Source organism: Copadichromis virginalis, linkage group LG11, assembly GCF_057382275.1.
Source record: "Copadichromis virginalis isolate Kocher_CV1m ecotype Utaka linkage group LG11, C_Virginalis_male_GT1.1, whole genome shotgun sequence".
Taxonomy (NCBI): Eukaryota; Metazoa; Chordata; class Actinopteri; order Cichliformes; family Cichlidae; genus Copadichromis; species Copadichromis virginalis.
In genome coordinates this window covers 8,332,260-8,347,870 of record NC_140628.1, presented here as the reverse complement: position 1 = coordinate 8,347,870, position 15,611 = coordinate 8,332,260, and the positions used below count along the sequence as shown (strand labels likewise).

The 15,611-nt window shown below is 40.5% G+C and overlaps 1 protein-coding gene and 1 long non-coding RNA gene across 2 annotated transcripts in view; one reads left to right on the top strand and one right to left on the bottom strand.

Annotated features, from left to right (window-relative positions):
- The window catches only part of LOC146698018 (low-density lipoprotein receptor class A domain-containing protein 4-like), a 279,790-nt gene that overhangs the window by 62,014 nt on the left and 202,165 nt on the right, over positions 1-15,611 (top strand). The window lies entirely within an intron of this gene.
- On the bottom strand, positions 14,222-15,080 carry LOC146698021 (uncharacterized). Its single transcript, XR_014922881.1, has 3 exons — positions 14,910-15,080; positions 14,483-14,550; positions 14,222-14,333 (listed from the first exon to the last, which is right to left on the bottom strand). It is a non-coding gene; the product is annotated as an uncharacterized LOC146698021 (long non-coding RNA).

Here is a 15,611-nt window from a genome sequence, read left to right as displayed (position 1 = left end):
ACTTTACCATCATCTTCTTGTTTTTTTGCACAGTAGAAATAAAAGCAGTTTTGCCATTATTTTGTGAAAATACATTCTTAAATACCATTGAGTCCTGATTTGAGCGAGTGAGCTCGACTTATGCTTGCCTTAATTGTTATTGTAACAAATGAAGCTACAGCCATATTGTAGGAAAGTGTTGCAGAACCGCTCAGATAGCCATGAACCAGATGCTCAATGCCAGATCTGAGGAAAATGTTGATGAATGTTTAACTCAATTCTCAGGTTAATTGAATTTATCAGGAAAGGCTGAGAATTTCTCCTCCAGTCATGTTTTTCTAGGTTTAGCTAAAGGATCTTTGATCTGCTGTAAAAATCTAGGGAGCGTTGCTGTCCTTGCAGATCAATAGCAATTAAATAGAACAAAAAAAAGACCCTACTGAAGGTGACTTTTAGTTCACTTAAACACAGATCACACCCTCGTACTCCACCACACTGTTGAATAAACTAGACTCAGTCAAATGTAGACTCATCCTCAGGAGGCAAAGTCATTTTTCATCTCGCCCACCCAGGGATGAAACCATCTCTGATCTAAAGCCGTGCTGCGTGCTGCGTGTTTTTGTGTGTGCGTGTGTGTAGGGGGCTGAATCAGTTGTGTCTCTGGCAGACAACAGTGTGTCAGGTAGCAGGATTCAATATCGGACACCTGTCGGAAGCAGTGACGCACACACAAACACACAAACATATGCACACACTGATGACAGGGTCATTGGCAGGGCAAAACCACAGTGAAGTGTGAAAGAGCTCCCCAGTTGCTCCATTACACCCCCCTCTGCTCTGCTCGTCTACCTTCTGCTCATCTGCTCCTTTCTGCTCCCATTTCCTGCACATCCACTCTCATGGATTGTTTTTTTTTTATTTGCGTCACCCCTCTGCGCTCCCTCTCTTTACCCGCTTGCTGTATCCAGCTTGCTGCAGTCTGTGTTAGGCTGATAAAGCCCGGTTAGGTTATAGGAAGAGTCAGCGGGGCAGAAACAAAATGCCGCTGCTAGGTTTTAAATCTGAGCGCTGTCACCCGAGCACCGCTGGGCAACTGCTGCTCTGGGATACATAGCGTCTGGTTGGCTGGGTGTTGGACAGGATGGCTGTCTGGGTGACTGGCAGGCATGCTGAATGGGAGGCTGGCTGGTTGGGTGAATAGCTTACGTGCAGCATTCTCACAGGAAAATCCTCTGCCCTTAGTAAAAAGAACATGAGCATTATGGTGATATATAAACGGAGGCTAAAACTGAACACTCTGGAGCTGTTTTATACTGTCCGTCTTCTTTTTGTGGAGGAAAGTGTGTTTGTATTGTTGCATGTCCTGTTCAGTTTCCATGGACACAACAGATTTCTGTGTTTTTGACAGTGCAGATCCAAAAGAAGGTTAATAGAAGATCAGTATTTTTAGAGTTGCAATTAATCATTATTAACAGTGTTTTTCTAGTTTTTTTCCGCTTTAATTATGTAATAGAGAAAATTACTTTTATAATGAAAGTGCTTTGGATGCTAAAATAAGACTGGAAACATTAAAGATCAGGACACATACTGATCTTGAACATGCACGTATATGGCTACATGCTGCATGTTTTATAAAGAGAAAGGTCTCGCTCACACTAACAAGCCTTCATCTCTAAGCAACACAACAGTTTTTAGCTATTTGCAGCTGAAATCTTTATTGCTTTTGTTCACTCCCAGTGCTTTTACTGTACTACCTGCGCCTAAAAACGTTTTCATAAACATCTAATATTTAACTGCAAATACAGCAAAGCCAGCCCATACCGTTGAACAGTCTACACCCTGTTCTCTCTTTATGACTTAGTGCAGCGGCCCCCAAATTTTTTTGTGCCACGGACCGATTTAATGTCAGACAATATTTTGGACCAGCCTTTAAGGTGTCGCGGCTAAATACAAGCAAATAAAATGATACGACCAAGACAAAAACTGTGGTATTTTGTAAATATAATAATAATAAACGTTAGTTCACTGTGTAATTGTGTAACTTTATTAGCACCGTCCTCCTGAAATGCACCAACAACATTGAGAGTAACATCCTCCTCTCTACCCCTTAATGCTCTCTGGTCGCTATTTCAAAATAAGACACACAACTACAACGCAGGAAAAGACCCAGGGAAACCGAGTTACTGATAAAAACCCTGAAAATCATAAATTTCACACCTGAGCCTCAACTCTCGCGGCCCGGTACCAAACCGCTGACTTTGTGCATAACTGTGTCATTATCTAGCAAATGTAACTGCCTGAAATTGACAATTTTGTCATTATACTGGAAATATGAAACCATTTGTCTTCCATCAAAGTTTAAATTGATTAAATTTGCATAAACACAAAGTTGCTTATCAGCAGGTTGGTACTGACCTGTCTGAAACTGGCACAGCTCTTTGATACTCGTCCTTATAGAGCACAGTTTAGAACAGGGGTCACCAACACGGTGCCCGCGGGCACCAGGTCGCCCGCAAGGACCACATGAGTCGCCCGCGGGCCTGTTCTAAAAATAGCTCACCATAACAACTTACCAGTAAGCTGCATCTATTTTTATTTTTTCTTGCTATTTTTTTTAAATCACAATTGCATTGGCGTTAATTTGTTAGAGATAATATATAAAAAAAAAGTTTATTATTAAATATTAGATCATGATCTAATATTTAGTGCTAGCTGGTCTCCACGGAAACAGTTGCCGTGAAGACCAGCAAAGGCAAAGGTGAGGAGATGAGGAAAACATGGCGGAAAAAAGGAAGAAAACATCTATAACGCGGTGAAGGAGTTTTTCGCGAAGAAAAAGGTACCGTTGGAAAAGCTGGTATCAGTGACTACCGACGGGGCTCCTGCTATGATCGGCCGACATACGGGATTCATCGCTCACTGTAAAGGTGACACAGAGTTCCCAAACTTCATGCATTACCACTGCATCATTCACCAGCAGGCGTTATGCGCAAAGGTGATCGGCTTCGAGCACGTCATGACTCCCGTCGTGAAGATCATAAACAGCATCCGCTCCAGAGCTAAACAGCACAGAACATTCAAGGTGCTATTGGAGGAGCTGTCAGCTGAATATGGTGACCTGCTACTACATACGGAAATCCGATGGCTCAGCAGGGGACGGATTTTGCTTCGTTTTTTGTCACTTTTGGGTGAAATCAAGGAGTTCATGCAATCCAAAGGGGAAGACACATCTCTGCTGGAGGACACCGAGTGGACACTTGACCTTGCGTTTATAACAGACATTACTGGGAAACTGAACCATTTGAACTGTGAGCTGCAAGGCAAAGGTAAGACTGTTGCTGACATGATTAGTGCTTTAAATGGATTTAAAGCCCAGATGAACATTTTCTCTGTGCATTTACAGAGAAAAAAGGTGCAGCACTTTCCCTCTGTGCAGATGGTGCTGAAAGACAATGCTTCTGCATCTGAGACTTTTGACAAAGTTGCAGAAAAGTACACTCAAGTACAGTGGTGTGTGCACAGCAGCTATGAAGGTTGCCAGCCTGTTTGGTTCAACCTATCTTTGTGAATCAGCCTTTTCTGACATGAACTTCATCAAGAACAAACACAGAACACGCCTCTCCGATGCACATCTGCAAGACTCACTCAGAGTTGCAGTGTCAAGTTATACCCCAGATTACAACACACTGGTGAACAGCATGCAATGCCAGGTTTCCCACTAACAGACAAAGAAAGCCATATTAGATGTTCTCAGTGGCAACATTACAGTGTCATGTCAAAGTTGAATTTAATTATTGAAAAACAAATGTGTTTGTTAAGTGTAACATGTGACAATTTGCTTTAAAATGCTGCCAATTTGGTGAAAAGTTTTGTAAAATTTGAAAGTTGATTTTTTGTATGTTACATACATACAAAAATAATGTATGTAACAGTGCATGATTTGTTAAAATTTGTTAGTGGTAAGTGAAAATGTTGTAGAAGTGATCACTTCAAAATGTAAATACTTGCAGAGATATATAGAAATAAAGCGTTGCATATTGATATTTATGTTTCCTACCTTGTTTCCTAATTGCATTCTTTATAATTATGGTGAAAAAATAATTATAATAATAATGTCCGTACATAGATGAATATCATTAATTATTAATGATAACACATAATTAAGTTAAACTGAGGAAATTTGTTATTTGAGAAGTGTGTGTCAAACTGGTAGCCCTTCACATTAATCGGTACCCAAGAAGTAGCTCTCACTTTCAAAAAGGTTAGTGACCCCTGGTTTAGAAGATTTAGAACCATATGTTCTTGTTGTTAAAGATCATTGTTAGTCTAAACTGGCCCGAGTAGTCTAGGAAGATTTCAGTTGTTGATGTAGCAATGCCTGTGTTTACTAGTGATAAGAATTTATTTATACTGATTACAGCTTTTTGTAATCATGGAATGATAAAGAAGGCAGTCGACAGTTTCGGTCTCTTAGAGTAGCAAAAGCATTAGCATGATTTTTTATTTTTTTACCAATGTAAGTCCAGTACTTCCTCTCCTTTGTTTTTGGTCTCCACCAACTCCAGATGAAACATTTAGCTGAGAAATGTTCCATAATGCTCAATGACTGGCCTCCACCTGCTTGTAGAGATTATTTTCAGACATCCATTTTATTCTTTTTTTTTACACACTTAACATCAAACTAAAACAAATCATTCTCAATGACACATAAGTTCTAATTAAAGACTTTATTAATTGTATAATATAAGAAGACAGATCCCAAACACAAAGCTAGCTTCCTGTTTTGTCCAGTCAACATTTATGTAATGACAATGATATAAATCAGCACACTTGAGAAGCTAGAAACATGATCACCTTTTTGTGTGATTACCTTATTATCCAAAGTGGTGTCAGTTGCTTTTGCTAGGAAGACGAGCCCACGTAGACAGACAAATTTACCATATGGTGGCCTAGACAGGACAAGAATGACAGGAAGCTATGATAGCTGCACAGGATGGCTTCCGCGATGCGATTTCTTTTGTCTGTGAGGAAAATGAGGAGAGAAGAATTTTTAAAAAACAAAGGAAATGGCGGGTAGAAAATACATAAAAATACAGTGCCATAAAGAAAGGGACACCGTGTTGTAACAGGAGGCCATGCAGAAAATTACAGAGAAACTCAGACTACCTTCCCTGTTCCCCTGACCTCTCCCTCCCCATCGTCTCTCCATGTGTCTGCTCCCTCTTTCGTAAATGTTAACTTGCTAAAGAGAACACAGAAACGCTCAACCAGACAGTGTGTGTAAGTGTGTGTATATATATGTGTGTGTGTGTGTGTGTGTGTGTGTGTATATATATATATATATATATATATATATATATATATTTCTGTGCATGGCAGGAAGCATCATATTTACACACATACACACAAGCACAGACAGGAGCCAGACAGTGTGTATGAAGTGCAGCTTCAGTGAGTCCATCAAGTGTAATGATTGCCATAAATTCCCTCCTGGCTGCTTCTCTCAGCATCCTCTCCTTTCCTCCCTCTGCATCCCTTCATCACACTCTCCCCTCTTCCCTACATCAAACACTCCTCTCCCTCCCTTCTGCCCACCCATCCCGCCTCTATCCATCAAGCCCTCCTTCCCTCCATCATCAAACCCTCCCTTCTTCCATCCCGCCTTTTCCCGTCTCTTTGCTTAGGTTTCCTGGGTGACATCTGGTGCGTCTGGCCGGGCGGGCTGCTCCTCTCATCCTTCCTTTCCCCTTTTTTAACTCTTCTCTTATTTCATTTTCTTTCTTAAACTGTCTGCCCTCCTCTTCCTTTCTGTTCCCCCCTCTCGCCCTCCTACTTTAAACACGACTGCTGTTACAAAGACATTAGTAACAGCAGATGTTTGATATGCGGAGCTCTGGTGAAAGTTGGTCGCTTTGACAACGACACATCCTCTTAAAAAGTGAAGAAAACGCAAACAAAGCCTAGCCACAGGTGCCAGGTAGAGAGAAAGCAAAATCAAAATGGTGGAAAATGAGGTCTGATGTGTGTTTCGAACATTCCTCTGGAAACATCGAGTTTTCTTTGATGAATTAAATATTCTTCAGGAGCATTTTTCCTGACAGTCAACAGCCTCTGTTTTCCTCCAGCCGAACGCGTATGATGCCAGCGGGCTGGCTCTGCCTCTCCCCCGGCCTCCCCTTACACCTTCTATCCTCGCTCCTCTCCCTTCATCTTTCACTCATTTTTCTTTAATGCCCCCACCCCGTTCTCCCAACTTCCACACGCACATACGCACACCTCCATCATTCCCTTCCCTGCTTCGTTGTGGGCAGATAAATCATTTGCGGAGTGGCAAAAGCTGCAGTGACTCATCTACCATCTAGACCACCTCGGCGAGCGAGAGAGACACAGAGAGAAACAGTAGGTGAGAGAAAAAGGGGGCGCCCGAAAGGAAATTAATAGAGTGAGAGAGGAGAAGTCAAATGAGCAAGAGAGGCTGTGAATACTAAAGTCAGCCAGCAAGAGACGGGGAGAGAAAGGAGAGGGGAACAACAAGAATGAGGGAGAGAAAGTGAGGAAAAAAGAAATGAGATTCGCGGTCAGCGTGTGACAGATGAGGTGCTGAATGAAAAGGAGGAAAGGTGGAGAAAGGATGGAGAATAGCAAATGCCCACAGAGAAAATATAATGTGTGAGTGTGTGTGTGTAAAGGCGCTGAGGGGGGACAGTAGATGGATAAGGAGGAGGGGGTTACAGGGGTCACCTCAGAGACAGAGAAAGGCAGGGCTGATTGACAGATCTGCTTCTGGCAGACTTTGAGCACACAGCCGTCTCCTGATGCCTCGCCTGAGTGCTGCAGTTTGTGCACGGCTGACATGCAGCACACCTCAGTGGACTTCCAACTTTATGAGGACCAGTTCAGAGGCTGCACTCTGAACCCCTGACTGACAGGTGGTCCTACCCAAGCACCAGTACTCATTGCCAGGTTGTGTCACTTGTTACGTTTGTTTGTCTGTAGGATTATTTTAAAAGTGTAAAAAGATGGATTTTCATGATTTTTCCTGAGGAAAAAGAAAAGTGGCTTTGCACAACTTTGGAATTGTTGAAGTTGATGCAGATCTTTGGCTATGTTCAAATCGCTGCAAATATCAAACTGAAAGTTTCATTTCCATATCAAGCAAAAATGTTGAGGCATAATATTTATATTATTGAGAAAAAAATATCTGGATCAAAGGACTCTATCCATGCAGGCTTTAGATCTCTTAAGTTTGTTTAAAGTCATTTCAAGGTAATTTAGACTGACTGAGAGAAAGTTCAACAAGTTCATACTGGACACATTAAGCTGTTTGGGGGAGAAACAAGTGTAATCAAGTGAATATGTAAAATTATTAACATACCAGACTCCAACAAAGTGAATCTATAGTGTAGAACTTGATGAAACGGCCTCAATAAAGTGGAGATATTGAGGCTTGAATTGGCTGATACACTAACAGAAAGATTTGCTCTCCTTATACATCGCACTTTAATGAATCACACCTTTATTTCACATCAGGAGCCCTCAGCTGCATAGCAGAGTCAAAGATAACATGCGAGGCTGTGCTAGGCTAAAAATACGTTATCAAGGGCAGGGACTGAATGTATTCATTATATTAAATTATATATATATTGTATTGTTACCTCTGCTTTTATAATAAAAAATTTTTTTTAAAACCATGTTGTGAAATCCATAAACTTGAAATTTTAGGTTCTTATTTATATCATTCAGTTCAATTCATATCTATTCATTTCTATAGCCTCATATCACAACAATAGTCACCTAAAGACGCTTTATGTTATAAAGGAAAGATCCTACAATAATGCCGCAAAACCCCAGCAATTGGACGACCTCCTGTGAGCAAGCACTTGGCGAAAGTGGGAGTGAGAAACGCCCTTTCAACAGGAAGAAACCAGACTCAGGGAGGGGCAGCTATCTGCAACACAAGACATAAGAACAACGTAAAACTTCTTATTTACATGAAATTAATCAGTTAACCAAGTCATTTTTATTTAAAAAGGTGATTTCAGCAGATTAGTCACAGGAACAGTTTGGGAACAGTGAAGTTCCCAGATGCTTCAATAAAACCAAATGCCTGGCAGAGTAAGCATTTTTGGTGCTTCTGAGGGTGCTCCTTCTACTCTTTACAGAAACATGGGCAATTGTGTTTCTCTTCATGGCCTGCAAAGGTCATTACTAGTGTTGGACGCCATAAGCACTTCTTTAATAGAGCGTCCTGGATACTGCTTAAACCAGCCAAGACATATTATCTACCCAGCATGTCCTGGGTCTACTCCATAGCCTGCTCCTGGTAGGAGATACCCAGAACAACTCACCAGGGAGTAAACACCTCCTGAGTGATCAGACTTCTCCCCTGTCTCTAAGGGACAGCCCAGCCAACCTTTGGAAGATCCTCTTTGTCACCATTTGTGTCTATGATCTCATGTTCTTGGTCAATACCCAGTGCTTGTGGCCATAGCTGAGGATCGCAATGTCGATCTTTCTTTCTTTCAGGATCCTCAGCAATGCTGACGCTGCACTAATCTGTGCATGAGTCTCCTGCTCCAATCTCTTCTCAGTCATTAACAAGACCCCAAGATACTCCAGCTCCGCTGCTTGGGGGAACAGCTCACTCATAAACAGGACCGGACACTCCTCCCTTTTCCAGCTGTGCGTATTTTTGATCTTTTTTTAGTGTAGAAAGAATGCTAATGTAAGGACAACTAAAAGGTTGCAGGGTGTCCAAATAATGCAACTCACAGCCTGGTGATTGTAAATGAGATGCCAGGTGGATCTCTTCCCTGTCACTACATGATATCATCGCTCCTGAATTCAAGGAATTCACTCGCCTGTCTTGGAAACCCACTGTACATCTAACTGACAATGTTTGTCTCTTGCATTCTGAGGCTATCAGTTAGCAATCCAAAGCCAGACAATAGAATAGACAAACACCTAAGTGTTTGAAAAATTCTGAAACAAACATTAGCCACTCAGTGTCAGTGCATACCAAGATAAAATGATTTCAGCTGTGAGGGTAGAAACTTAGGTTACTAAGACAGTGTTGACTGGCACACTCTTAGTAAAATAACCCCACAGCCCTCATATATGAATGTAACCTAACCAAGCAGTGTGAGCTGCACAGTGATAGGTGATCAGTGAATTATATTATTTACATCTGAGCTACGCTTCATAGTGGAAGTTTGTAGAAACTCACATGGTAAGGGTTCAGTGTGTGTTTAGAGAGATGTGGCATAAATGGGTCGTTGCTAATTACCCTAATAGCTGCTTCTAATGTCGCTGTTTGGTTACCAGCTCACTTATTTGCACATTTAAAAATCAATGTATCAAGAGAACAATGAGGCCTGCTGTGGATGCGTGCGTGCAGCAGAGGAGATTTTTGTGCTACACTCACTAGCAAAAAAAAATGACCCGTCTGTCTAATAAACATCCTCCACTCCAAAGGTATGAAACTCAAGGAGGATAAAACTATAACAAGCTCACCCTGAGAATATATGTTTGTGTGCGAGAGAGAGAGCGAAGGAGAGAGAGTGAAAGTGGGGGTGTATCGACTCGTGAAAGTTGTGGAGAAGATGAAAAAGCGACGCAGCCGCCTCGGCTATTGCTCTGGAAGACATTTTTAGTCTGTTTTTCAATTTACAGTTAATGAGATTTTCAGCAGCCTCTCTCTATTCTGTTGTTAGTGTTTATCCTATCCTGTCTCCATAGCCCCATCTTTTATACCGCTGCAGTTCACCCTGTCTGAGCCGGATTGGCTTGTTTGTATAAATAGCTTACCGTGCGCTTGTGTGTGTGCGCGTGTGTGTATGTGCACGCACCTCACTGTGAATACATTTCGTGGAAATGCTTGTCCATGCATGTGTGCAAATGCATATGCATTATGTGTACCAAAGGCAATGCGGTCGCGCTTTTGAGTGCGTGTTTGTGTCTTGGAGCAGCATGCACTGAGGCGTTTTCCTGTGTCCTCCTGTTCTGCGCTGCTCTTCTGCTGCCTGACATCTAAAATACATTTGTTTTCATTTATCAGCCAACCAGACCATATAGCAGCTTCTGCTCAGTGCCACAGACTGAAGAGGAAATTCTACATTTAAGCCGCCCCTGTCCTCTGATTTGTCTCTCTTACCACAACTCAATGTTACCCTTTAAGCTCGAACTAGCAGGGAAGACAAAGGGATTGTGTTGTGGTTTCTGTGCGCGACAAATCATAATCAAGTGAAATACGCATCAGAACATCACACTCAGTGTAAAAGCTTCAAGTTAGACTTAAGAAAAAAACCCAATTGCAATTAAAACTGATGAGAAAAAAAATAAAGAAGTTGTGAATATGTGTTAAACATTATAATTAGGTAATCAGGTGCTCAAATTCTTGCCTCTGAGATGGCACTTTAATCATTCACACAGAACTAAGTGCACATTAGAAGTAGCTCATTATTCTGATGTTTACTTGAGGAAGGATTTTAACTTTCCCGAGGGAGGCGTCAGCAGGGAGTAAGGAGTCATATGATTGGATTTTTGTAGTATCCTGTTGATGCGCATGTTAATCTATCCTTATTTGAGAGATACGCGACTGATGGAAGCCGAGTAATGCTGATGAGGAAGTGAAACTGTGTCACGTAATGTGGAGTTTGAATAGCATTTGACACGTTTGTCTTCCATTACTGGTGATGAGGCAGTGACACCGGGCCAGCAGACTGTGTTAAGATGTTTCCAGGCGGCCATAAATCAAAGTGGCTCGTGTGCAAATGTGTATGTTCCTGCGTCTGCACAGAGAGGATGGAGACTAACGGGGGATGCACAGGCAGCAGATAAAGATCAGACACCAGGGGGATGTTGCAATCATGCATATCAGTGAATTTAAAATACATAGATAACCCTATCGAGCAGGCTTAGAGGCCAGTCTGGCAGCCAGTCAGTTTTCACACAAATGGGGTCCTCAGTGGGGGGGCTGCCTTGCAGGAGTCTGATTATGGTGTGATGGTTGTGTAAACCACAAAATCAGTCAGCTCGACACCACAATTTATAATGTGTTATCTATAAAAACGGATCAACTTTTATTGATGCCTGATCAGACTTGTGCCGTCGAAAGAATCTGACAATATAAACCCAACGACAATCATCTTCAGGTGCTTTATATCATAAGGTAAAGATCCTGCAGTAAGAAAGAGGAAGATCCGACAGTCCTCTATAAGCAAGCATTTGATGACAGAGCAAGTCTGATGTAAAACTGAAACTTAGAACATAAGATAAGACGATCAGATATGCTTTATTTATGCAAAAGCTGGGAAATGTCTTTATTACAGCAGTTCAAAATAAAATTAAACATATAACAAATAGCTTAAGTCAGTAGGATAGTTTCCAGCTCGCTAAATTGTAACACAATAGGATAAAAAAAAATGTTAATGCAGTAAAAAAAGTAAACAGGCAAACTTTCTTCAAAAACTGACATAAAAGAAAACAAAAATTCAAAAATAAATCTTTAAACTAATGAAAAATACAAAGTTATCAGTGCTGATGTGTGTGCACGTAGTTTCAGTCTCATCAGAATTAGTAGCAGTGAGCAACATAATGACTGTAAGAAAGTAAAAGTAAACAAGAGTAACAGTTACTTTGTGTTGAAAGAACTCTGCAACTACACATTTACACATAACATCAACCTGTCCAGGCAGATCAAAGAATACTAGCCAGTATTAGCTTGTTGATGTATTTTCATATATACTTCATATTCCAAAAAACATGTTAAATTGATTTTCTGCATTCATAGTTTGAGAAACATTCAGCAAACCACTTAAGCCCCATTAGGACTGGCTAACATTCCAGGTGGAGATGGGAGGATATAAAGTGTCTCTGCAGTCCCAGGTGATGTAATCTTATTTCTTTCTTTATTTTTTCACTTCAGAGCTTACAAGACAATATGTATTTGTATTTATTCTTTGTCTGAGTAATCCAGTCCTAATTGTCAGTACATCCGTGAGCATGTTACAAACAAACTATTTTTAATGGCATTAAGATACAAGCACGCAGCTCCTGATAAGACTTAAATTACAGGAGTGATTGGCTTGAAAACAGGAGATGCATTTAGCTGTGATTATTACTAGGAAAGGGCTGAAAATCTGCTCACATAAAGTAATTTCTAGACTAGATGAAAGCCAGTGACCTGAGCTCCCACCTCCCCTAGAATTCATCTTTGCTCCTGCAGATGATGTGTTATACAGTATTTTATGGTGTGCCCTTAAAAGCAGACTTCTGGGGTTGCGTCACCTCATACCTATCTATAATTGTATGTCTTCCTGTGTACTTTGCACTCTTCAATCTCATATTCTTCCTTTAGACTGCGTTGTGCGGCGTGTTATCTCACAAAGCAGAAACGGCTCGAAAAATAACCGTATAAACATCTATAGATACACTCAGTGATGCCGTAGCCTGCAGATACAAGATCACTGTGGGAATTTCTCTATGTAGGTACACATTATCACTAATAACACATCTCTGAACCTTTGTTATGGGCAAAGACTGGCTAGAGTTGGTAGGAGTCTAATGACACTCTTTGGATAGACACTGTGAATGTATATGTGTGTCAGAGCGAGTGAGCGAGCAGGGGGAGATGCGCGTTTTAAAGATTATGTTTGCTTGAGGTAAAGAAGCCCTGTTTATGTTTGTAAGATGAGTCGTATGCTTCAGACTGCTGGGAACAACCTGCGAGTTTGTATGCAAGTGTGTAAATGTAGCCTTCCACCGCCAGCATACATATTCACACACGCCGCCTCAGTCCCTGTGAGGTATTTGTTACAGGGCAAACATACTGTATCATTACTGGGGTCGTGAGAAGGTAATGGGAAACAGAATGAGTCATCATATAGGATGTGTTAGCTGTGTGATATGGTATGAGTAGAGCCTCAGGGAAAGTGGCATCTGTACCTCATCTCCTTGTGCTTCCTTCCATCTTTCCTTCCCTTTTCATAAAAAGGATTCTTGTTGTGGTTGTGGTACTGGCATATTTGTTACATCAAAATTATCTTTGCGACAAAAAGCATGCTAGTCAGTGTTGTAATTCAAATGACAGGATGTAATAGTGAGGTTCCAAGACACATGGCTATGGGTTTTGACCGATGACTGTAGAAAATACAGTCAAGAAAAATGCTAGAATAATAGTCTTGTGTATATGAGACTTACTGAAAATGTTTACAATTTCAGCTTAAAGTCAAACATTAAAAAAGTCCCATTGTTACAATATTTGTTTCCAGCAATAATTAAAAATAAGCTTTGAAGAAGCTGCTAAATAGCTTAGCAAGCAATGCTCTTTAGCATTCAGTCAGAAAGTGGAAGGTAATGAACCTTGCTTGTTAATGTTAGCTATTGTTACCAATATATGTTATTTAAATTTATCGTTATTATTAGTTTTTGCTAATACTAGATGCTGGTAATTACTCTATATTATGTTTTGTGACTTATGGTAAGAAGAGCTAGCTAACTCTTAGCTAGTTTGGGAGGAAGCTAATTAGCCTTGCCTAGCTTAAAGATGATTTTGTCAACCCATTTCATTATTTTGGATACATATTGTTATAGTATCCATTCTGCAAACATTCACCAGGCCTCTGACACTTTTTCAGATTCTTCATTCCATATTTAGTAGGGACTTGGAATAAAATTATCACGTAGATACAAATTCGGGTGACCATTAAGTTACATGTACATGAATGTGAGACTTAAAAGGAAACATAATGAACCAAATATAGAATTGGGATTTAAAAGAAATTAATTTTAAAAAGATATAGATATTAATAACTGTTGAATGCAAGATGATGTTTGTACAAACGTTTGATCTGATTGGCCCATGTGTTAAAATGGAGATTGGGTACATACAGACATTTACATACAAGCTACAGTCATTAAAGTAAGAGGAATTTGTGTGTAGCTATAGGCTCAGTGTAGAGACCAGTCAGGTTTCCCGTTTATTAGCATTCGATAATATTCTAAGTTTTGAACCAATAAGCAAACTTCTAAAAGAGCAAAATAAAACTTTGCTATTATTTGTGCCTTTGTTCGAGTTGATAGGAAAAAGCACTTCAGCGTATCACTGCTGCCTATACTCACATTGTTTATGAGTTAAAAGATGCATCACTTTCTAATACCATTGTGCAGTCCAAAAGGGATAAGTGTTTCTGCTGTTCCATCGACTCCTAAAATATGGTCTTCTTGAGTAATAAATCCCACTTGAAATTTTATTCATTTTGCTTCAGTTTGATTTTATTTTCAGGCTCTCTGGAACAGAGTACCACGGAAAACGTTTTCACTCTAAAGAAGTCCACGGTAGGCCCTGAAACCCTCTGTAAAGAAATAAAATACACAGTAGTCGTTATAATGTTCATTAAATTAACTTTTACATGGACTGATTCTCATATAGCGCTTTTCTACTCTCCCAGATCACTCACAGCGCTTTATACAACATGCCTCATTCACCTATTCAACCACCAACCTTCCGATCGGTAGAAAACCCACTCTGCGTCCTGAGCTACAGCCACCACACAGGATCTGTGAGGGAATCTAAAGTTTTAAAGAAAGAGATTATAATAAACTGACTAAAAAATTAAAATAAGTAACAAACTGATATCTATCCTAAAGAACAAACTGAGAGAAGCTGCATGAGGACTGACTGTTACAAAATCAAGCCAAGGCAAGTATGTACAATTAACTAGCGTGATTAGATTGCTGCACAAGCACAAGCACACATAAAGCACTAGAATTACTTTTGAAGCATGTAAAGTAATCCAGACTTAAGTGATTGTGCGGTCATCACCACAGACAGACAGGTTGTCTACATAGCTGTCAGCTGCGTATTGTCTCTGCATGATGACAACAGTGAACTGCGGTCGATCGAGACACTGATGTTCAACAATAATCACCCTCATTAGTCATCCGTGTGTGTTGTTGTCCTAAATTAAACAATGAAATAAACTCAAATCCCTGTTCAGAAAAGTCCCCTCAAATAAAGAAAGCATGAATAGCAAATTCTTCTAAAGATTAGTTGCTATGTTTCAATTAGCAACTGATTTTTTTTTTTTAAAAAAAACAGGCTTGAGAAAGCCAGTGATGATATATGGACCATCATACGTGTTGTCCTACTGTGCAAGCTAGAGTCCACGCTCTGGGTTTTTGACTTGTGATCAGTGGTTTGGAATTAGTGTGAGAAAATGTTAAACCTTGTCCTGTCCCCTGTGATGTGGTGCTCATGTCAACATATGGTCAAAAGTGTTAATGTGCTTAATTAGGCCGGCACTCTGAGCAGCAGAGAACATCCCTGCTCATTAAGTCTGATAAGGAGAAAAAAAGAAAGTTGCTCCTAATGTATAGGAACAGCGACCTTTGCCTGATTAATGCAGAGTGGGACTGGCGCGCAGTGACCGGGAAGCTCCAAAAGGACTCGGAGCTGCAGCACTTTAACTGCATTATTATCACACTCATTTTCCTTAGTCAGCTTCTGGTCTCACTACAGTTTTATGGCTGCTCAGAGACTCAGCTGAGAGATTAAGGACTCATAACAAGTTGTTTCATGTAGAGTGTCACCTCTAATGTCCGCTTACAGCAGAATGAAATGAGCCATTAGG